The 22,694-nt window shown below is 54.0% G+C and overlaps 1 pseudogene; it reads left to right on the top strand.

Annotated features, from left to right (window-relative positions):
* The window catches only part of LOC112847504 (uncharacterized protein DDB_G0271670-like), a 34,493-nt pseudogene extending 14,543 nt beyond the window's left edge, over positions 1–19,950 (top strand).
* Positions 19,951–22,694: the final 2,744 nt, after the last annotated feature.

The following is a 22,694-nucleotide window of genomic DNA, read 5'->3' as shown; positions in this document are numbered from 1 at the left end:
ACCAGCACTATGCTTTAAGCAGCCTCCAGCAGCTCTCAACCACTAGCAGTTCTCAGCCTCCAGAATCCTCCTGCAGCTCTCACCCTCCAGCAGCCTCCAGCAGCTCTCATTCTTAAGCAGCTATCAACCTTCCAGCAGTTCTCATCCTCCAGCAGATTAAAACCTCCAGCAGCTCTCATCCTCCAGCAGCCGCGAGCAGAACTCTGCTTCAAGGAGCCTGCAGCAGCTCTCATCCTCCAGCAGATTACAACCTCCAGCAGCTCTCATCCTCCAGCAGCCTCGAGAAGCACTCTCCTTCAAGGAGCCTGCAGCAGCATTCAACCTCCAGCAGTTCTCATCCTCCAGCATATTACAACCTCCAGCAGCCTCCACCAGTACTCTGCTTCAAACAGCCTCCAGCAGCTCTCATCCTCCAGCAGATTACAACCTCCAGCAGCTCTCAACCTCCAGCAGCCTCGAGTAGCACTCTGCTTCAAGCACCCTCCAGTAGCTCTCAGCGTCCAGCCGATGATCTCCAGCAGCACTCAGCAGATCCTCCAGCAGCTCTCATCCTCTAGCAGATTACAACTTCCAGCAGCTCTCATCCTCCAGCAGCCTCGAGCAGCACTCTGCTTCAAGGAGCCTGCAGCAGCATTCAACCTCCAGCAGCTCTCATCCTCCAGCAGATTACAATCTCCAGCAGCTCTCAACCTCAAGCAGCCTCGATCAGCACTCTGCTTCAAGCACCCTCCACTAGCTCTCAGCGTCCAGCCGATAATCTCCAGCAGCACTCAACCTCCAGCAGCTCTCATCCTCCAGCAGCACTCAACCTCCAGCAGCTCTCATCCTCCAGCAGATTACAAACTCAAGCAGCTCTCAATCTCCAGCAGCCTCGAGCAGCACTCTGCTTCAAGGAGCCTGCAGCAGCATTCAACCTCCAGCAGCTCTCATCCTCCAGCAGATTACAACCTCCAGCAGCTCTCAACCTCAAGCAGCCTCGATCAGCACTCTGCTTCAAGCACCCTCCAGTAGCTCTCAGCGTCCAGCCGATAATCTCCAGCAGCACTCAACCTCCAGCAGCTCTCATCCTCCAGCAGATTACAACTTCCAGCAGCTCTCATCCTCCAGCAGCCTCCAGCAGCACTCGGCTTCAGGCAGCCTCCAGTAGCTCTCAGCGTCCATCCAATAACCTCCAGCAGCACTCAACCTCCAGCAGCTCTCATCCTCCAGCAGATTACAAACTCAAGCAGCTCTCATCCTCCAGCAGCCTCGAGCAGCACTCTGCTTCAAGGAGCCTGCAGCAGCATTCAACCTCCAGCAGCTCTCATCCTCCAGCAGATTACAACCTCCAGCAGCTCTCAACCGCCAGCAGCCTCGAGAAACACTCTACTTCAGGCAGCCTCCACTAGCTCTCAGCGTCCAGCCGATAACCTCCAGCAGCACTCAACCTCCAGCAGCTCTCATCCTCTAGCAGATTACAGCCTCCAGCAGCTCTCATCCTCCTGCAGCCTCCAGCAGCACTCTACTTCAAGGAGCCTGCAGCAGCACTCAACATCCAGAATCTCTCATCCAATACCCTCCATCAGCACTGAGCCTACAGTAGGTCTGATCCTCAAGCATCTACCAACGTCCAGCAGCCTCGAGCAGCACTCTGCTTCAAGCAGCCTCCAGTAGCTCTCAACCTCCAGCCGATAACCTCCAGCAGCACTCAACCTCCAGCAGCTCTCATCCTCCAGCAGATTACAACCTCTAGCAGCTCTGATCCTCCAGCAGCCTCGAGCAGCACTCTGCTTCAAAGAGCCTGCAGCAGCACTCAACCTCCAGCAGCTCTCATCCTCCAGCAGATTACAACCTCCAGCAGCCTCGATCAGCACTCTGCTTCAGGCAGCCTCCAGTAGCTCTCAGCGTCCAGCCGATAACCTTCAGCAGCACTCAACCTCCAGCAGCTCTCATCCTCCAGCAGATTACAAACTCAAGCAGCTCTCATCCTCCAGCAGCCTCGAGCAGCACACTGCTTCAAGGAGCCTGCAGCAGCATTCAACCTCCAGCAGCTCTCATCCTCCAGCAGATTACAACCTCCAGCAGCTCTCAACCTCCAGCAGCCTCGAGTAGCACTCTGCTTCAAGCACCCTCCAGTAGCTCTCAGCGTCCAGCCGATGATCTCCAGCAGCACTCAACCTCCAGCAGCTCTCATCCTCCAGCAGATTACAACTTCCAGCAGCTCTCATCCTCCAGCAGCCTCGAGCAGCACTCTGCTTCAAGGAGCCTGCAGCAGCATTCAACCTCCAGCAGCTCTCATCCTCCAGCAGATTACAACCTCCAGCAGCTCTCAACCTCAAGCAGCCTCGATCAGCACTCTGCTTCAAGCACCCTCCAATAGCTCTCAGCGTCCAGCCGATAATCTCCAGCAGCACTCAACCTCCAGCAGCTCTCATCCTCCAGCAGATTACAACTTCCAGCAGCTCTCATCCTCCAGCAGCCTCGAGCAACACTCTGCTTCAAGCAGCCTCCAGTAGCTCTCAACCTCCAGCCGATAACCTCCAGCAGCACTCAACCTCCAGCAGCTCTCATCCTCCAGCAGATTACAACCTCCAGCTGCTCTGATCCTCCAGCAGCCTCGAGCAGCACTCTGCTTCAAAGAGCCTGCAGCAGCACTCAACCTCCAGCAGCTCTCATCCTCCAGCAGATTACAACCTCCAGCAGCCTCGATCAGCACTCTGCTTCAGGCAGCCTCCAGTAGCTCTCAGCGTCCAGCCCATAACCTCCAGCAGCACTCATCCTCCAGCAGCTCTCATCCTCCAGCAGATTACAAACTCAAGCAGCTCTCATCCTCCAGCAGCGTCCAGCAGCACTCTGCTTCAAGGAGCCTGCAGCAGCATTCAACCTCCAGCAGCTCTCATCCTCCAGCAGATTACAACCTCCAGCAGCTCTCAACCTCCAGCAGTCTTGATCAGCACTCTGCTTCAGGCACCCTCCAGTAGCTCTCAGTGTCCAGCCGATAACCTCAAGCAGCACTCAACCTCCAGCGGCTCTCATCCTCCAGCAGATTACAGCCTCCAGCAGCTCTTATCCTCCAGCAGCCTCGAGAAGCACTCTGCTTCAAGGAGCCTGCAGCAGCATTCAACCTCCAGCAGCTCTCATCCTCCAGCAGATTACAACCTCCAGCAGCCTCCACCAGTACTCTGCTTCAAACAGCCTCCAGCAGCTCTCATCCTCCAGCAGATTACAACCTCCAGCAGCTCTCAACCTCCAGCAACCTCGAGTAGCACTCTGCTTCAAGCACCCTCCAGTAGCTCTCAGCGTCCAGCCGATGATCTCCAGCAGCACTCAACCTCCAGCAGCTCTCATCCTCCAGCAGATTACAACTTCCAGCAGCTCTCATCCTCCAGCAGCCTCGAGAAGCACTCTGCTTCAAGGAGCCTGCAGCAGCATTCAACCGCCAGCAGCTCTCATCCTCCAGGAGATTACAACCTCCAGCAGCTCTCAACCTCAAGCAGCCTCAATCAGCACTCTGCTTCAAGCACCCTCCAGTAGCTCTCAGCGTCCAGCCGATAATCTCCAGCAGCACTCAACCTCCAGCAGCTCTCATCCTCGAGCAGATTACAACCTCCAGCAGCTCTCATCCTCCAGCAGATTACAACCTCCAGCAGCCTCGATCAGCACTCTGCTTCAGGCAGCCTCCAGTAGCTCTCAGCGTCCAGCCGATAACCTTCAGCAGCACTCAACCTCCAGCAGCTCTCATCCTCCAGCAGATTACAACCTCCAGCAGCTCTCATCCTCCAGCAGCCTCGAGCAGCACACTGCTTCAAGGAGCCTGCAGCAGCATTCAACCTCCAACAGCTCTCATCCTCCAGCAGATTAAGACCTCCAGCAGCCTTGATCAGCACTCGGCTTCAAAGAGCCTGCAGCAGCACTCAACCTCCAGCAGCTCTCATCCTCCAGCAGATTACAACCTCCAGCAGCTCTCAACCTCCAGCAGCCTCGATCAGCACTCTGCTTCAGGCACCCTCCAGTAGCTCTCAGCGTCCAGCCGATAACCTTCAGCAGCACTCAACCTCCAGCAGCTCTCATCCTCCAGCAGATTACAACCTCCAGCAGCTCTCAACCTCCAGCAGTCTCGATCAGCACTCTGCTTCAGGCACCCTCCAGTAGCTCTCAGTGTCCAGCCGATAACCTCCAGCAGCACTCATCCTCCAGCAGCTCTCATCCTCCAGCAGATTACAGCCTCCAGCAGCTCTCATCCTCCAGCAGCCTCGAGCAGCACTCTGCTTCAAGGAGCCTGCAGCAGCATTCAACCTCCAGCAGCTCTCATCCTCCAGCAGATTACAACCTCCAGCAGCCTCCACCAGTACTCTGCTTCAAGCAGCCTCCAGCATCTCTCAGCATCCAAGACCCTCCACCAGCTCTGATACTCCAGTAGGTCTGAGCCTCAAGCATTTACCAACGTCCAGCAGCCTCCAGCAGCATTCTGTTTCAAGCAGCCTCCAGCAGCTCTCATCCTCCAGCAGATTACAACCTCCAGCAGCTCTCATCCTCCAGCAGATTACAACCTCCAGCAGCCTCGATCAGCACTCTGCTTCAGGCAGCCTCCAGTAGCTCTCAGCGTCCAGCCGATAACCTTCAGCAGCACTCAACCTCCAGCAGCTCTCATCCTCCAGCAGATTACAACCTCCAGCAGCTCTCATCCTCCAGCAGCCTCGAGCAGCACACTGCTTCAAGGAGCCTGCAGCAGCATTCAACCTCCAACAGCTCTCATCCTCCAGCAGATTAAGACCTCCAGCAGCCTTGATCAGCACTCGGCTTCAAAGAGCCTGCAGCAGCACTCAACCTCCAGCAGCTCTCATCCTCCAGCAGATTACAACCTCCAGCAGCTCTCAACCTCCAGCAGCCTCGATCAGCACTCTGCTTCAGGCACCCTCCAGTAGCTCTCAGCGTCCAGCCGATAACCTTCAGCAGCACTCAACCTCCAGCAGCTCTCATCCTCCAGCAGATTACAAACTCAAGCAGCTCTCATCCTCCAGCAGCCTCGAGCAGCACTCTGCTTCAAGGAGCCTGCAGCAGCATTCAACCTCCAGCAGCTCTCATCCTCCAGCAGATTACAACCTCCAGCAGCTCTCAACCTCCAGCAGTCTCGATCAGCACTCTGCTTCAGGCACCCTCCAGTAGCTCTCAGTGTCCAGCCGATAACCTCCAGCAGCACTCATCCTCCAGCAGCTCTCATCCTCCAGCAGATTACAGCCTCCAGCAGCTCTCATCCTCCAGCAGCCTCGAGCAGCACTCTGCTTCAAGGAGCCTGCAGCAGCATTCAACCTCCAGCAGCTCTCATCCTCCAGCAGATTACAACCTCCAGCAGCCTCCACCAGTACTCTGCTTCAAGCAGCCTCCAGCATCTCTCAGCATCCAAGACCCTCCACCAGCTCTGATACTCCAGTAGGTCTGAGCCTCAAGCATTTACCAACGTCCAGCAGCCTCCAGCAGCATTCTGTTTCAAGCAGCCTCCAGCAGCTCTCATCCTCCAGCAGATTACAACCTCCAGCAGCTCTCATCCTCCAGCAGATTACAACCTCCAGCAGCCTCGATCAGCACTCTGCTTCAGGCAGCCTCCAGTAGCTCTCAGCGTCCAGCCGATAACCTTCAGCAGCACTCAACCTCCAGCAGCTCTCATCCTCCAGCAGATTACAAACTCAAGCAGCTCTCATCCTCCAGCAGCCTTGAGCAGCACACTGCTTCAAGGAGCCTGCAGCAGCATTCAACCTCCAGCAGCGCTCATCCTCCAGCAGATTAAGACCTCCAGCAGCCTTGATCAGCACTCGGCTTCAAGCAGCCTTCAGTAGCTCTCCACGTCCAGCCGATAACCTCCAGCAGCACTCATCCTCCAGCAGCCTCGAGCAGCACTCTGCTTCAAGCAGCCTTCAGTAGCTCTCAACGTCCAGCCGATAACCTCCAGCAGCACTCAACCTCCAGCAGCTCTCATCCTCCAGCAGCACTCAACCTCCAGCAGCTCTCATCCTCCAGCAGATTACAAACTCAAGCAGCTCTCAATCTCAGGCAGCGTCGAGCAGCACTCTGCTTCAAGGAGCCTGCAGCAGCATTCAACCTCCAGCAGCTCTCATCCTCCAGCAGATTACAACCTCCAGCAGCTCTCAACCTCAAGCAGCCTCGATCAGCACTCTGCTTCAAGCACCCTCCAGTAGCTCTCAGCGTCCAGCCGATAGTCTCCAGCAGCACTCAACCTCCAGCAGCTCTCATCCTCCAGCAGATTACAACTTCCAGCAGCTCTCATCCTCCAGCAGCCTACAGCAGCACTCGGCTTCAGGCAGCCTCCAGTAGCTCTCAGCGTCCATCCAATAACCTCCAGCAGCACTCAACCTCCAGCAGCTCTCATCCTCCAGCAGATTACAAACTCAAGCAGCTCTCATCCTCCAGCAGCCTCGAGCAGCACTCTGCTTCAAGGAGCCTGCAGCAGCATTCAACCTCCAGCAGCTCTCATCCTCCAGCAGATTACAACTTCCAGCAGCTCTCAACCTCCAGCAGCCTCGAGAAACACTCTACTTCAGGCAGCCTCCACTAGCTCTCAGCGTCCAGCCGATAACCTCCAGCAGCACTCAACCTCCAGCAGCTCTCATCCTCCAGCAGATTACAGCCTCCAGCAGCTCTCATCCTCCTGCAGCCTCCAGCAGCACTCTACTTCAAGGAGCCTGCAGCAGCACTCAACATCCAGAATCTCTCATCCAATACCCTCCATCAGCACTGAGCCTACAGTAGGTCTGATCCTCAAGCATCTACCAACGTCCAGCAGCCTCCAGCAGCACTCTGCTTCAAGCAGTCTCCTGCAGCTTCCAGCGGCTGTAAAACAACAGCAGGTCTTAGCGTCCAGCCGATAATCTCCAGCAGCACTCAACCTCCAGCAGCTCTCAGCCTCCAGCAGATTACAACCTCCAGCAGCTCTCATCCTCCAGCAGCCTCGAGCAGAACTCTGCTTCAAGGAGCCTGCAGCGGCACTCAACCTCCAGCAGCTCTCATCCTCCAGCAGATTACAACCTCCAGCAGCTCTCAACCTCAAGCAGCCTCAAGCAGACCTCTGTTTCAAGCAGCCTCCAGCAGCTCTCATCCTCCAGCAGATTACAACCTCCAGCAGCTCTCAACCTCCAGTAGCCTCCAGCAGCACTCTGCCTCCAGCAGATTACAACCTCCAGCAGCCTCGATCAGCACTCTGCTTCAGGCAGCCTCCAGTAGCTCTCAGCGTCCAGCCGATAACCTTCAGCAGCACTCAACCTCCAGCAGCTCTCATCCTCCAGCAGATTACAAACTCAAGCAGCTCTCATCCTCCAGCAGCCTTGAGCAGCACACTGCTTCAAGGAGCCTGCAGCAGCATTCAACCTCCAGCAGCGCTCATCCTCCAGCAGATTAAGACCTCCAGCAGCCTTGATCAGCACTCGGCTTCAAGCAGCCTTCAGTAGCTCTCCACGTCCAGCCGATAACCTCCAGCAGCACTCATCCTCCAGCAGCCTCGAGCAGCACTCTGCTTCAAGCAGCCTTCAGTAGCTCTCAACGTCCAGCCGATAACCTCCAGCAGCACTCAACCTCCAGCAGCTCTCATCCTCCAGCAGCACTCAACCTCCAGCAGCTCTCATCCTCCAGCAGATTACAAACTCAAGCAGCTCTCAATCTCAGGCAGCGTCGAGCAGCACTCTGCTTCAAGGAGCCTGCAGCAGCATTCAACCTCCAGCAGCTCTCATCCTCCAGCAGATTACAACCTCCAGCAGCTCTCAACCTCAAGCAGCCTCGATCAGCACTCTGCTTCAAGCACCCTCCAGTAGCTCTCAGCGTCCAGCCGATAGTCTCCAGCAGCACTCAACCTCCAGCAGCTCTCATCCTCCAGCAGATTACAACTTCCAGCAGCTCTCATCCTCCAGCAGCCTACAGCAGCACTCGGCTTCAGGCAGCCTCCAGTAGCTCTCAGCGTCCATCCAATAACCTCCAGCAGCACTCAACCTCCAGCAGCTCTCATCCTCCAGCAGATTACAAACTCAAGCAGCTCTCATCCTCCAGCAGCCTCGAGCAGCACTCTGCTTCAAGGAGCCTGCAGCAGCATTCAACCTCCAGCAGCTCTCATCCTCCAGCAGATTACAACTTCCAGCAGCTCTCAACCTCCAGCAGCCTCGAGAAACACTCTACTTCAGGCAGCCTCCACTAGCTCTCAGCGTCCAGCCGATAACCTCCAGCAGCACTCAACCTCCAGCAGCTCTCATCCTCCAGCAGATTACAGCCTCCAGCAGCTCTCATCCTCCTGCAGCCTCCAGCAGCACTCTACTTCAAGGAGCCTGCAGCAGCACTCAACATCCAGAATCTCTCATCCAATACCCTCCATCAGCACTGAGCCTACAGTAGGTCTGATCCTCAAGCATCTACCAACGTCCAGCAGCCTCCAGCAGCACTCTGCTTCAAGCAGTCTCCTGCAGCTTCCAGCGGCTGTAAAACAACAGCAGGTCTTAGCGTCCAGCCGATAATCTCCAGCAGCACTCAACCTCCAGCAGCTCTCAGCCTCCAGCAGATTACAACCTCCAGCAGCTCTCATCCTCCAGCAGCCTCGAGCAGAACTCTGCTTCAAGGAGCCTGCAGCGGCACTCAACCTCCAGCAGCTCTCATCCTCCAGCAGATTACAACCTCCAGCAGCTCTCAACCTCAAGCAGCCTCAAGCAGACCTCTGTTTCAAGCAGCCTCCAGCAGCTCTCATCCTCCAGCAGATTACAACCTCCAGCAGCTCTCAACCTCCAGTAGCCTCCAGCAGCACTCTGCCTCCAGCAGATTACAACCTCCAGCAGCTTTCAACATCCAGCAGCCTCCACCAGCACTCGGCTTCAAGCAGCCTCCAGCAGCTCTCAACCACTAGCAGTTCTCAGCCTCCAGAATCCTCCTGCAGCTCTCATCCTCCAGCAGCCTCGAGCAGAACTCTGCTTCAAGGAGCCTGCAGCAGCACTCAACCTCCAGTAACTCTCATCCTCCAGCACATTACAACCTCCGTTAGCTCTCAACCTCAAGCAGCCTCAAGCAGCACTCTGTTTCAAGCAGCCTCCAGCAGCTCTCATTCTCCAGCAGATTACTACCTCCAGCAGCTCTCAACCTCCAGCAGTCTTGATCAGCACTCTGCTTCAGGCACCCTCCAGTAGCTCTCAGTGTCCAGCCGATAACCTCAAGCAGCACTCAACCTCCAGCAGCTCTCATCCTCCAGCAGATTACAGCCTCCAGCAGCTCTTATCCTCCAGCAGCCTCGAGAAGCACTCTGCTTCAAGGAGCCTGCAGCAGCATTCAACCTCCAGCAGCTCTCATCCTCCAGCAGATTACAACCTCCAGCAGCCTCCACCAGTACTCTGCTTCAAACAGCCTCCAGCAGCTCTCATCCTCCAGCAGATTACAACCTCCAGCAGCTCTCAACCTCCAGCAGCCTCGAGTAGCACTCTGCTTCAAGCACCCTCCAGTAGCTCTCAGCGTCCAGCCGATGATCTCCAGCAGCACTCAACCTCCAGCAGCTCTCATCCTCCAGCAGATTACAACTTCCAGCAGCTCTCATCCTCCAGCAGCCTCGAGAAGCACTCTGCTTCAAGGAGCCTGCAGCAGCATTCAACCTCCAGCAGCTCTCATCCTCCAGCAGATTACAACCTCCAGCAGCTCTCAACCTCAAGCAGCCTCAATCAGCACTCTGCTTCAAGCACCCTCCAGTAGCTCTCAGCGTCCAGCCGATAATCTCCACCAGCACTCAACCTCCAGCAGCTCTCATCCTCGAGCAGATTACAACCTCCAGCAGCTCTCATCCTCCAGCAGATTACAACCTCCAGCAGCCTCGATCAGCACTCTGCTTCAGGCAGCCTCCAGTAGCTCTCAGCGTCCAGCCGATAACCTTCAGCAGCACTCAGCCTCCAGCAGCTCTCATCCTCCAGCAGATTACAACCTCCAGCAGCTCTCATCCTCCAGCAGCCTCGAGCAGCACACTGCTTCAAGGAGCCTGCAGCAGCATTCAACCTCCAGCAGCTCTCATCCTCCAGCAGATTAAGACCTCCAGCAGCCTTGATCAGCACTCGGCTTCAAAGAGCCTGCAGCAGCACTCCACCTCCAGCAGCTCTCATCCTCCAGCAGATTACAACCTCCAGCAGCTCTCAACCTCCAGCAGCCTCGATCAGCACTCTGCTTCAGGCACCCTCCAGTAGCTCTCAGCGTCCAGCCGATAACCTTCAGCAGCACTCAACCTCCAGCAGCTCTCATCCTCCAGCAGATTACAAACTCAAGCAGCTCTCATCCTCCAGCAGCCTCGAGCAGCACTCTGCTTCAAGGAGCCTGCAGCAGCATTCAACCTCCAGCAGCTCTCATCCTCCAGCAGATTACAACCTCCAGCAGCTCTCAACCTCCAGCAGTCTCGATCAGCACTCTGCTTCAGGCACCCTCCAGTAGCTCTCAGTGTCTATCGATAACCTCCAGCAGCACTCATCCTCCAGCAGCTCTCATCCTCCAGCAGATTACAGCCTCCAGCAGCTCTCATCCTCCAGCAGCCTCGAGCAGTACTCTGCTTCAAGGAGCCTGCAGCAGCATTCAACCTCCAGCAGCTCTCATCCTCCAGCAGATTACAACCTCCAGCAGCCTCCACCAGTACTCTGCTTCAAGCAGCCTCCAGCATCTCTCAGCATCCAAGACCCTCCACCAGCTCTGATACTCCAGTAGGTCTGAGCCTCAAGCATTTACCAACGTCCAGCAGCCTCCAGCAGCACTCTGTTTCAAGCAGCCTCCAGCAGCTCTCATCCTCCAGCAGATTACAACCTCCAGCAGCTCTGATCCTCCAGCAGCCTCGAGTAGCACTCTGCTTCAAAGAGCCTGCAGCAGCACTCAACCTCCAGCAGCTCTCATCCTCCAGCAGATTACAACCTCCAGCAGCCTCGATCAGCACTCTGCTTCAGGCAGCCTCCAGTAGCTCTCAGCGTCCAGCCGATAACCTTCAGCAGCACTCAACCTCCAGCAGCTCTCATCCTCCAGCAGATTACAAACTCAAGCAGCTCTCATCCTCCAGCAGCCTCGAGCAGCACACTGCTTCAAGGAGCCTGCAGCAGCATTCAACCTCCAGCAGCTCTCATCCTCCAGCAGATTAAGACCTCCAGCAGCCTTGATCAGCACTCGGCTTCAAGCAGCCTTCAGTAGCTCTCCACGTCCAGCCGATAACCTCCAGCAGCACTCATCCTCCAGCAGCCTCGAGCAGCACTCTGCTTCAAGCAGCCTTCAGTAGCTCTCAACGTCCAGCCGATAACCTCCAGCAGCACTCAACCTCCAGCAGCTCTCATCCTCCAGCAGCACTCAACCTCCAGCAGCTCTCATCCTCCAGCAGATTACAAACTCAAGCAGCTCTCAATCTCAGGCAGCGTCGAGCAGCACTCTGCTTCAAGGAGCCTGCAGCAGCATTCAACCTCCAGCAGCTCTCATCCTCCAGCAGATTACAACCTCCAGCAGCTCTCAACCTCAAGCAGCCTCGATCAGCACTCTGCTTCAAGCACCCTCCAGTAGCTCTCAGCGTCCAGCCGATAATCTCCAGCAGCACTCAACCTCCAGCAGCTCTCATCCTCCAGCAGATTACAACTTCCAGCAGCTCTCATCCTCCAGCAGCCTCCAGCAGCACTCGGCTTCAGGCAGCCTCCAGTAGCTCTCAGCGTCCATCCAATGACCTCCAGCAGCACTCAACCTCCAGCAGCTCTCATCCTCCAGCAGATTACAAACTCAAGCAGCTCTCATCCTCCAGCAGCCTCGAGCAGCACTCTGCTTCAAGGAGCCTGCAGCAGCATTCAACCTCCAGCAGCTCTCATCCTCCAGCAGATTACAACCTCCAGCAGCTCTCAACCTCCAGCAGCCTCGAGAAACACTCTACTTCAGGCAGCCTCCACTAGCTCTCAGCGTCCAGCCGATAACCTCCAGCAGCACTCAACCTCCAGCAGCTCTCATCCTCCAGCAGATTACAGCCTCCAGCAGCTCTCATCCTCCTGCAGCCTCCAGCAGCACTCTACTTCAAGGAGCCTGCAGCAGCACTCAACATCCAGAATCTCTCATCCAATACCCTCCATCAGCACTGAGCCTACAGTAGGTCTGATCCTCAAGCATCTACCAACGTCCAGCAGCCTCCAGCAGCACTCTGCTTCAAGCAGTCTCCTGCAGCTTCCAGCGGCTGTAAAACAACAGCAGGTCTTAGCGTCCAGCCGATAATCTCCAGCAGCACTCAACCTCCAGCAGCTCTCAGCCTCCAGCAGATTACAACCTCCAGCAGCTCTCATCCTCCAGCAGCCTCGAGCAGAACTCTGCTTCAAGGAGCCTGCAGCGGCACTCAACCTCCAGCAGCTCTCATCCTCCAGCAGCCTCGAGCAGAACTCTGCTTCAAGGAGCCTGCAGCGGCACTCAACCTCCAGCAGCTCTCATCCTCCAGCAGATTACAACCTCCAGCAGCTCTCAACCTCAAGCAGCCTCAAGCAGACCTCTGTTTCAAGCAGCCTCCAGCAGCTCTCATCCTCCAGCAGATTACAACCTCCAGCAGCTCTCAACCTCCAGTAGCCTCCAGCAGCACTCTGCCTCCAGCAGATTACAACCTCCAGCAGCTTTCAACATCCAGCAGCCTCCACCAGCACTCGGCTTCAAGCAGCCTCCAGCAGCTCTCAACCACTAGCAGTTCTCAGCCTCCAGAATCCTCCTGCAGCACTCATCCTCCAGCAGCCTCGAGCAGAACTCTGCTTCAAGGAGCCTGCAGCAGCACTCAACCTCCAGTAACTCTCATCCTCCAGCACATTACAACCTCCATTAGCTCTCAACCTCAAGCAGCCTCAAGCAGCACTCTGTTTCAAGCAGCCTCCAGCAGCTCTCATTCTCCAGCAGATTACTACCTCCAGCAGCTCTCAACCTCCAGCAGTCTTGATCAGCACTCTGCTTCAGGCACCCTCCAGTAGCTCTCAGTGTCCAGCCGATAACCTCAAGCAGCACTCAACCTCCAGCAGCTCTCATCCTCCAGCAGATTACAGCCTCCAGCAGCTCTTATCCTCCAGCAGCCTCGAGAAGCACTCTGCTTCAAGGAGCCTGCAGCAGCATTCAACCTCCAGCAGCTCTCATCCTCCAGCAGATTACAACCTCCAGCAGCCTCCACCAGTACTCTGCTTCAAACAGCCTCCAGCAGCTCTCATCCTCCAGCAGATTATAACCTCCAGCAGCTCTCAACCTCCAGCAGCCTCGAGTAGCACTCTGCTTCAAGCACCCTCCAGTAGCTCTCAGCGTCCAGCCGATGATCTCCAGCAGCACTCAACCTCCAGCAGCTCTCATCCTCCAGCAGATTACAACTTCCAGCAGCTCTCATCCTCCAGCAGCCTCGAGAAGCACTCTGCTTCAAGGAGCCTGCAGCAGCATTCAACCTCCAGCAGCTCTCATCCTCCAGCAGATTACAACCTCCAGCAGCTCTCAACCTCAAGCAGCCTCAATCAGCACTCTGCTTCAAGCACCCTCCAGTAGCTCTCAGCGTCCAGCCGATAATCTCCACCAGCACTCAACCTCCAGCAGCTCTCATCCTCGAGCAGATTACAACCTCCAGCAGCTCTCATCCTCCAGCAGATTACAACCTCCAGCAGCCTCGATCAGCACTCTGCTTCAGGCAGCCTCCAGTAGCTCTCAGCGTCCAGCCGATAACCTTCAGCAGCACTCAACCTCCAGCAGCTCTCATCCTCCAGCAGATTACAACCTCCAGCAGCTCTCATCCTCCAGCAGCCTCGAGCAGCGCACTGCTTCAAGGAGCCTGCAGCAGCATTCAACCTCCAGCAGCTCTCATCCTCCAGCAGATTAAGACCTCCAGCAGCCTTGATCAGCACTCGGCTTCAAAGAGCCTGCAGCAGCACTCCACCTCCAGCAGCTCTCATCCTCCAGCAGATTACAACCTCCAGCAGCTCTCAACCTCCAGCAGCCTCGATCAGCACTCTGCTTCAGGCACCCTCCAGTAGCTCTCAGCGTCCAGCCGATAACCTCCAGCAGCTCTCAACCTCCAGCAGCCTCGAGAAACACTCTACTTCAGGCAGCCTCCACTAGCTCTCAGCGTCCAGCCGATAACCTCCAGCAGCACTCAACCTCCAGCAGCTCTCATCCTCCAGCAGATTACAGCCTCCAGCAGCTCTCATCCTCCTGCAGCCTCCAGCAGCACTCTACTTCAAGGAGCCTGCAGCAGCACTCAACATCCAGAATCTCTCATCCAATACCCTCCATCAGCACTGAGCCTACAGTAGGTCTGATCCTCAAGCATCTACCAACGTCCAGCAGCCTCCAGCAGCACTCTGCTTCAAGCAGTCTCCTGCAGCTTCCAGCGGCTGTAAAACAACAGCAGGTCTTAGCGTCCAGCCGATAATCTCCAGCAGCACTCAACCTCCAGCAGCTCTCAGCCTCCAGCAGATTACAACCTCCAGCAGCTCTCATCCTCCAGCAGCCTCGAGCAGAACTCTGCTTCAAGGAGCCTGCAGCGGCACTCAACCTCCAGCAGCTCTCAGCTTCCAGCAGCCTCGAGCAGAACTCTGCTTCAAGGAGCCTGCAGCGGCACTCAACCTCCAGCAGCTCTCATCCTCCAGCAGCCTCGAGCAGAACTCTGCTTCAAGGAGCCTGCAGCGGCACTCAACCTCCAGCAGCTCTCATCCTCCAGCAGATTACAACCTCCAGCAGCTCTCAACCTCCAGCAGCCTCGAGTAGCACTCTGCTTCATGCAGCCTCCACTAGCTCTCAGCGTCCAGCCGATAACCTCCAGCAGCTCTCAACCTCCAGCAGATTACAACCTCCAGCAGCTCTCATCCTCCAGCAGCCTTGAGCTGCACTCTGCTTCAAAGAGCCTACAGCAGCACTCAACCTCCAGGGTCTTTCATCCTCCAGCAGATTACAACCTCCAGAAGCTCTCAACCACTCGCAGTTCTCACCCTCCAGCAGCCACCAGCAGCTCTCATTCTTAAGCAGCTCTCAACCTTCCAGCAGTTCTCATCCTCCAGCAGATTACAACCTCCAGTAGCTCTCATCCTCCAGCAGCCGCGAGCAGAACTCTGCTTCAAGGAGCCTGCAGCAGCACTCAACCTCCAGCAGCACTCAACCCCCAGCAGCTCTCATCCTTCAGCAGATTACAACCTCCAGCAGCTCTCATCCTCCAGCAGATTACAACCTCCAGCAGCTCTCATCCTCCAGCAGCCTCGAGCAGAACTCTGCTTCAAGGAGCCTGCAGCAGTACTCAACCTCCAGCAGCTCTCATCCTCCAGCAGATTACGACCTCCAGCAGCTCTCAACCTCAAGCAGCCTCAAGCAGCACTCTGTTTCAAGCAGCCCCAGCAGCTCTCAATCTCCAGCAGATTACAACCTCCAGCAGCTCTCAACCTCCAGCAGCCTCAAGCAGCACTCTGTTTCAAGCAGCCCCAGCAGCTCTCAATCTCCAGCAGATTACAACCTCCAGAAGCTCTCAACCACTCGCAGTTCTCACCCTCCAGCAGCCACCAGCAGCTCTCATTCTTAAGCAGCTCTCAACCTTCCAGCAGTTCTCATCCTCCAGCAGATTACAACCTCCAGTAGCTCTCATCCTCCAGCAGCCGCGAGCAGAACTCTGCTTCAAGGAGCCTGCAGCAGCACTCAACCTCCAGCAGCACTCAACCCCCAGCAGCTCTCATCCTTCAGCAGATTACAACCTCCAGCAGCTCTCATCCTCCAGCAGATTACAACCTCCAGCAGCTCTCATCCTCCAGCAGCCTCGAGCAGAACTCTGCTTCAAGGAGCCTGCAGCAGTACTCAACCTCCAGCAGCTCTCATCCTCCAGCAGATTACGACCTCCAGCAGCTCTCAACCTCAAGCAGCCTCAAGCAGCACTCTGTTTCAAGCAGCCCCAGCAGCTCTCAATCTCCAGCAGATTACAACCTCCAGCAGCTCTCAACCTCCAGCAGCCTCGAGCAGCACTCTGCTTCAATCAGTTTCCTGCAGCCTCCAGCAGCTGTCAAACAACAGCAGGCCTCAGCGTCCAGCCGATAACCTCCAGCAGTACTCAAGCTCCAGCAACTCTCAGCCGCAAGCAGCTTTCAACCTCCAGCAAGTCTTACCGTCCAGCAGATTACAACCTCCATCAGATCTCGACCTCCAGCATATTACAACCTCCAGCAGCTCTCATCCTCCAGCAGCCTCGAGCAGCACTCTGCTTCAAGGAGCCTGCAGCAGCACTCAACCTCCAGCAGCTCTCATCCTCCAGCAGATTACAACCTCCAGCAGCTCTCAACCTCCAGCAGCCTCGAGCAGCAATCTGCTTCAGGCAGCCTCCAGTAGCTCTCAGCATCCAGCCGATAACCTCCAGCAGCACTCAACCTCCAGCAGCTCTCAACCTCCAGCAGATTACAAACTCAAGCAGCTCTCATCCTCCAGCAGATTACAACCTCCAGCAGCCTCCACCAGTACTCTGCTTCAAGCAGCCTCCAGCAGCTCTCATCCTCCAGCAGATTACAACCTCCAGCAGCTCTCAACCTCCAGCAGCCTCTAGCAGCACTCTGCTTCAAGCAGCCTCCAGTAGCTCTCAGCGTCCAGCCGATAACCTCCAGTAGCACTCAACCTCCAGCAGCTCTCATCCTCCAGCAGCCTCGAGCAGCACTCTGCTTCAACGAGCCTGCAGCAGCACTCAACCTCCAGCAGCTCTCATCCTCCAGCAGATTACAACCTCCAGCAGCTCTCAACCTCCAGCAGCCTCGATCAGCACTCTGCTTCAGGCAGCCTCCAGTAGCTCTCAGCGTCCAGCCGATAACCTCCAGCAGCACTCATCCTCCAGCAGCTCTCATCCTCCAGCAGCCTCGAGCAGAACTCTGCTTCAAGGAGCCTGCAGCAGCACTCAACCTTCAGCAGCCTCCACCAGCACTTTGCTTCAAGCAGCCTCCAGCAGCTCTAAACCACTAGCAGCTCTCAGCCTCCAGAATCCTCCAGCAGATCTCAGCTTCCAGCAGGAAACATTCTCCAGCCATTGTCAACCTCCTGCAGCTCTCACCTTCCAGCAGCCTCCAGCTGCTATAATTCTTAAGCAGCTATCAGCTTTCAGCAGCTCTCTGCCTCAAGCAGTTCTCAGCCGCCAGAAGTGATCAGCGTCCAGCAGTCTCCAGGACCTCTCAGCATCCAATACCCTCTAACATCTCTGAGCCTCCAGTAGGTCTGAGCCTCAAGCATCTCCCAACGTCCAGCAACCTCCAACAGCACTTTGCTTCAAGCCGTCTCCTGCAGCTTCCAGCAGCTGTGAAACAACAGCAAGTCTCAGCGTCCAGCCGATAACCTCCAGCAGCTCTCAACCTCAAGCAGCTCTCAGCCTCCAGCAAGTCTTACCGTCCAGCAGATTACAACCTCCAGCAGATCTCAACCTCCAGCAGTCTCCAGCAACACTGTGCTTCAAGCAGCCTCCAGCAGCTCTCAACCTCCAGCCGCTCTCAGCTTCCAGCAGCTTCAAGCCTCCAGCAGCCTCAAGCTACCTCAAGCAGCTTTAAACCTCCAGCAGATCTCACCCTGCAGCAGCTCTTTGTCTCCAGAAGCATCCAGCAGCCTCCAGCAGCACTCTGCTTCAAGCAGCCTCCAGCAGCTCTCATCCTCCAGCAGCCTCGAGCAGCACTCTACTTCAAGCAGCCTCCAGTAGCTCTCAGCGTCAAGCCGATAACCTCCAGCAGCACTCAAACTCCAGCAGCTCTCATCCTCCAGCAGCCTCCAGCAGCACTCTGCTTCAAGGAGCCTGCAGCGGCACTCAACCTCCAGCAGCTCTCATCCTCCAGCAGATTACAACCTCCAGCAGCTCTCAACCTCCAGCAGCCTCGAGCAGCACTCTACTTCAAGCAGCCTCCAGTAGCTCTCAGCGTCAAGCCGATAACCTCCAGCAGCACTCAAACTCCAGCAGCTCTCATCCTCCAGCAGATTACAACCTCCAGCAGCTCTCATCCTCCAGCAGCCTCCTGCAGCACTCTGTTTCAAGAGCCTGCAGCGGCACTCAACCTCCAGCAGCTCTCATCCTCCAGCAGATTACAACCTCCAGCAGCTCTCAACCTCCAGCAGCCTCCACAAGCACTATGCTTCAAGCAGCCTCAAGCAGCTCTCAACCACTAGCAGCTCTCAGCCTCCAGAATACTACAGCAGATCTCAGTGTCCAGCAGGAAACATTCTCCAGCAGTTGTCAACCTCCTGCAGCTCTCACCCTCCAGCTGCCTCCAGCAGCTCTCATTCTTAAGCAACTCTCAGGTTCCAGCAGCTCTCAGCCTCAAGCAGTTCTCAGCCGCAGCAGTGATGAGCGTCCAGCAGCCTCCAGGACCTCTCAGCATCCAATACCCTCCACCAGCTCTGAGCCTTCAGTAGGTCTGAGCCTCAAGCATCTCCCAACGTCCAGCAGCCTCCAGCAGCACTCTGCTTCAAGGAGCCTGCAGCAGCATTCAACCTCCAGCAGCTCTCATCCTCCAGCAGATTACAACCTCCAGCAGCTCTCACCTCCCACCCCCCCCACTCTGACATGGTTGAATGCCTTCTCCAAGTCTACAAAACACATGTAGACTGGTTGGGCAAACTCCCATGCACCCTCAACTATCCTCGAGAGGGTAAACAGCTGGTCGAGTGTTCCACAATCAGGGTGAAAACTGCATTCTTCCTACTGTATCGACTAACAGACGGACTCTCCTTTCCAGCACCCTGTGTTCCATAGTTGGAACACACCCTTCAGTCCCCCTTCTTAAAGATGGGAACCACCATCCCGGTCTGCCAATTCAGAGGTACTGTCCCTGATCTCAAAGCAACATTGTAGAGGTGTGTCAACCAAGACAGCGCTACATCATCCAGAGCCTTCAGGAACTCAGGGTGAACTTCATCCACCCCAGGGGCCCTGCCACCAAGGAGTTGTTTAACTGCCTCAGTGACTTCACCCCCGGGGATAGATGAGTTGTCCCCCTCATACCCAGACTCTGCTTCAATGTGCCAGTTGGATTAAGGAGGTCCTTGAAGTATTCCTTCCACCACCCGACAATGTTCTCAATCAAAGTTAGCAGCGCTCCACGCACACTATACACAGTGCAGTACACAGAGTACCACTTTCCCCTCCTAAGTCGCGTGACGGTTTGACAGAATCTATTCAAGGCAGTCCAAAAGTCTTTTTCAGCGGCCTCTCCAAACTTCTCCCACACCCAAGTTTTTGCCTTAGCCACTACCTGAGCTGTGTTCTGCTTAGCCTGTTGGTACCTATCAGCTGCCTCTGAAGTCCCACAGGCTACCCAAGCCCGATAGGACTCCTTCAGCCTGGTGGCTCCCTTCACCTCTGGTGTCCACCATTTGGTTCAGGGGTTACCACCACGACAGACACCAACCATCTCATGATCCTAGCTCAGTGCAGGAGCTTCAGCAATGGAGCTGCAAAAAATGGTCCATTTGGACTCACTGTCCCCAGTCTCCCTGGTCAATGCTGTTGAAGCTCTGACGGAAGTGTGAGTTGAGAATGTGCCAACCGGGGCCTCCCAGCGCACTCTCACTATACGTTTAGGTGTGCCAGGTCTGTCCAGCATCCTCCCCTGTCACCTGATCCGGCTCACCACCCGGTGGTGATCAGTTGACAGCTCAGACTGAGACAGAGTCCAGCCCCTCTTCAGGAGACTGGTTCCAGAGCCCAAGCTTTGCGTTGAGGTGAGCCTGAATATATCTAGCCCGACTATATCATGCACTAACTCAGCCTCCTTTCCCACCAGAGAGGTGATATTCCATGTCCCAATTGCTAGCCTCAGTAGCCAGGAATAGATCCGCCAGGGCCTCTGCTGGCAGCTGCTCAACAAACATTGCACCCAACTTTTACAGCACCATGAGGATGGGCCCATATCCCTTTTTCAGGCTGCGTCCCATGGACTTAGGCCTGGCCACCAGACACTCTCCCTTGGGCACCCTCCCTGGGTCTGGTTCCAGGGCAGGACCCGATAACCCTATCCTGGGGAGAGTCAACTGTTCTGCTCATAGGGATCCTTTAAATAGCTCTTTGTCTCCCTTTGGCACACAAGGATAACGTAGCGATTCACAGAGGGGCAGTCTATTTACCATTTCCATGGAATCTTAAAATCCCTGTAAAACAGGGATGTTACTGCATTAAATCAATAGCAGAGGATATTGATCTTCTTTCACTCATATTGCTCCAGCAATGTTGAACTTGTCCGTCACTCCAGGTGAGACCCAGGTCATGGGCTTGCATCTACTACTTCAACTCAATAAGCAGAAGTCCTCCATTTCTCCAGTTTGCCATGTCCTCCTTGTTGGGCAGTACCATAATTATTTCCTCTATGGCATTTAGCCCAACTGACACAACTAATGTGAGACTTGAACATGCAAGAAAGGAATTTACATACTCTATGCAATTCCAAAACAAAAGCTGAACATATCTGATAGGTTTGTAGCTATTCGCTGGAACGTTGAAGACAATTTAATTACACAGCAAGCAAGACACGAGTAGGCAAGTTCTTTATGTTTTACGTGCACGGGAGAGAACTGAACAAACGCCGTTCCTTCACTTGACCCCAGTTGCTTTCGTCCGCTCTCCCGTAACACTGCTCTTTTATTGTGGTTACATGAATATGCATAGGTTCATTAACATATGACATCTTACATAGGTATGCATGTGAACAAAGAATACCTTTTGTGTGTGTGTGTGTGTGTGTGTGTGTGTGTGTGTGTGTGTGTGTGTGTATCTGTGTGTGGGGGGTCAAACTGTGACCCCAGAAAGACAGAGCCGTCCATCTAAACAAAAGGCACTTACACTAAAACAGTTTATCCTACCATAAAACAATAAGACAAGGTACAACCTCTCCCATGCTCCTAAAATGTGGGTGTGAAAGTCAGAGAGCTCTGGAATGCACACAAAGCCTTTTACAGCCTACTAAAGATCACACATCCTATCACTACACAATCGATTATACACCTCTAAGCATATAGGGGTAGATATTTCTAAGCATAAATGACAATCACAATACAAAACCTAACAATATCACTCATGAAAATACACTCTCAGCTTCGCCTACCTCCGATGCCCTGGTTTCATCGGCTGCGTCTTACCTTACCAAGGTTCTCGTCATCGGCATCACTCACCAGTGCATGAGCCTGTGGCTATACCGGTGTGTCCATGGTGGGTTGTCTGAATATACCTCTGCGGTGAGTGAAATTTACTTTTCTCTTTATGCTTGCTTAGAGCCAGCAAAACAGAAAACAAAGAGTTTTGTTTCAGCCAACTTCAGCCAGAACTGAAGTTTTCTGTTTTGTTTATAAACCGCCCACAATAACTTTCTGTTTTCAGTATGTGTGAGTTTGTTTTGCAAAGTTTTGTGTTTTGCAAATGAAACATTGTCTGGTCTGGATCTATGTTGGCCAGTAATAAAAGAATTTTTTAGTGTTCTCTGTCTGAGCCGGCCTCTTAGTTTTCCACGCTGACAAGTAGAAGAAAGACAATATTTTTTGTTTCTGAGGTGGAAACTAATGAGACAAGGTCCTCTGTTTGTGAATCATGTTTGTATTTCCAAGCTGGCTCATTCAAAGACTCTTTATGATGTTACTGAATTAACAATACATTACATTTATTTATAAATAAATTGTCTAAAAGAATGCTTTGGTCACAGCCAGCCCATTCTGAGATTGACAGTTGTGCTGCAGGACTGATAAACCATAGGTTATTAGCAGTATTCCTCAGTTAGATTTAGTTAGTTTGATTTTCTGAGTTGGCTATCCAAGAAACTTCCTGAACTGGCCTTTCTTGAGACTGTTGTCTCTCTTGGGGCACCAGCAGAAATTGGCTGAGATCCTGAGCTCACACTGCCAGAGACTGTCACTCTTTCTGGGGCATTCCCAGAGACTCTGCCTCAGTTTAAGATGCCAGATGCCAACTCATGTTGGTACAGTGATGTGAGAAAAGCGTTTGCCCCCTTCCTTATTTCCTATTTTTTGTACGTTTGTCACACTTAAATGTTTCAGATCATCAAGCAAATTTAAATATTAGACAAAGACATTACAAGTAAACATAGAGTGCAGTTTCTAAATGAAGATGTTTATTATTAAGGGGAAACCGATGGCAGTTTATGCTCAAAAACCCTCCAATGCGGTTGAATTACAATAATTCTGCAAAGATGAGAAGGCCAAAATTCCTCTACAGCACTGTGACAGTCTCATTTCCTGTTATAGCAAAAGCTTGATTGAAGTTGTTGCTGCTAAGGGTGGTAAGGTTTAGCAATCACATGTTGCTGTTGTCAGTCTACTGCCAGACTATTGGGTGTCCCTTTAGCCTTGCTATCACCCCCAGCATCCTGAAGGACACTGCTTTCCATGTTGCTGCTCTCTTTATGTTTTGTCCTCAGTGTGTCCAGTGAGATGTCAGTCTTGTCTCTGTATTTCTTTACCTTAATTTCTGTTTAGTTGCTCCTCCCCCGCAGTTCGTCTCCTTTGTAAACAAGTGTTGGATTAATTCTGGGCTTACCTCTTGTTTGTTTTGTTATTTCTTTTTTTTTAAATCTATTTTAAAATTAGAAACATCCTGTCTCAGAGTGATGCTGAAAAACTAGTTCATGCATTTATTACTTCTAGGCTGGACTACTGTAATTTGTTATTATCAGAATGTCCTAAAAACTCCCTGAGAAGTTGATCCAAAGGCTGCGGCAAGAGTACTGACATGGACTAGAAAGAGAGAGCAT

Source organism: Oreochromis niloticus, linkage group LG7, assembly GCF_001858045.2.
Source record: "Oreochromis niloticus isolate F11D_XX linkage group LG7, O_niloticus_UMD_NMBU, whole genome shotgun sequence".
Classification (NCBI taxonomy): Eukaryota; Metazoa; Chordata; class Actinopteri; order Cichliformes; family Cichlidae; genus Oreochromis; species Oreochromis niloticus.
The sequence above is the reverse complement of the archived record's forward strand: the minus strand, read 5'-3'. Positions and strand labels throughout refer to the sequence as shown.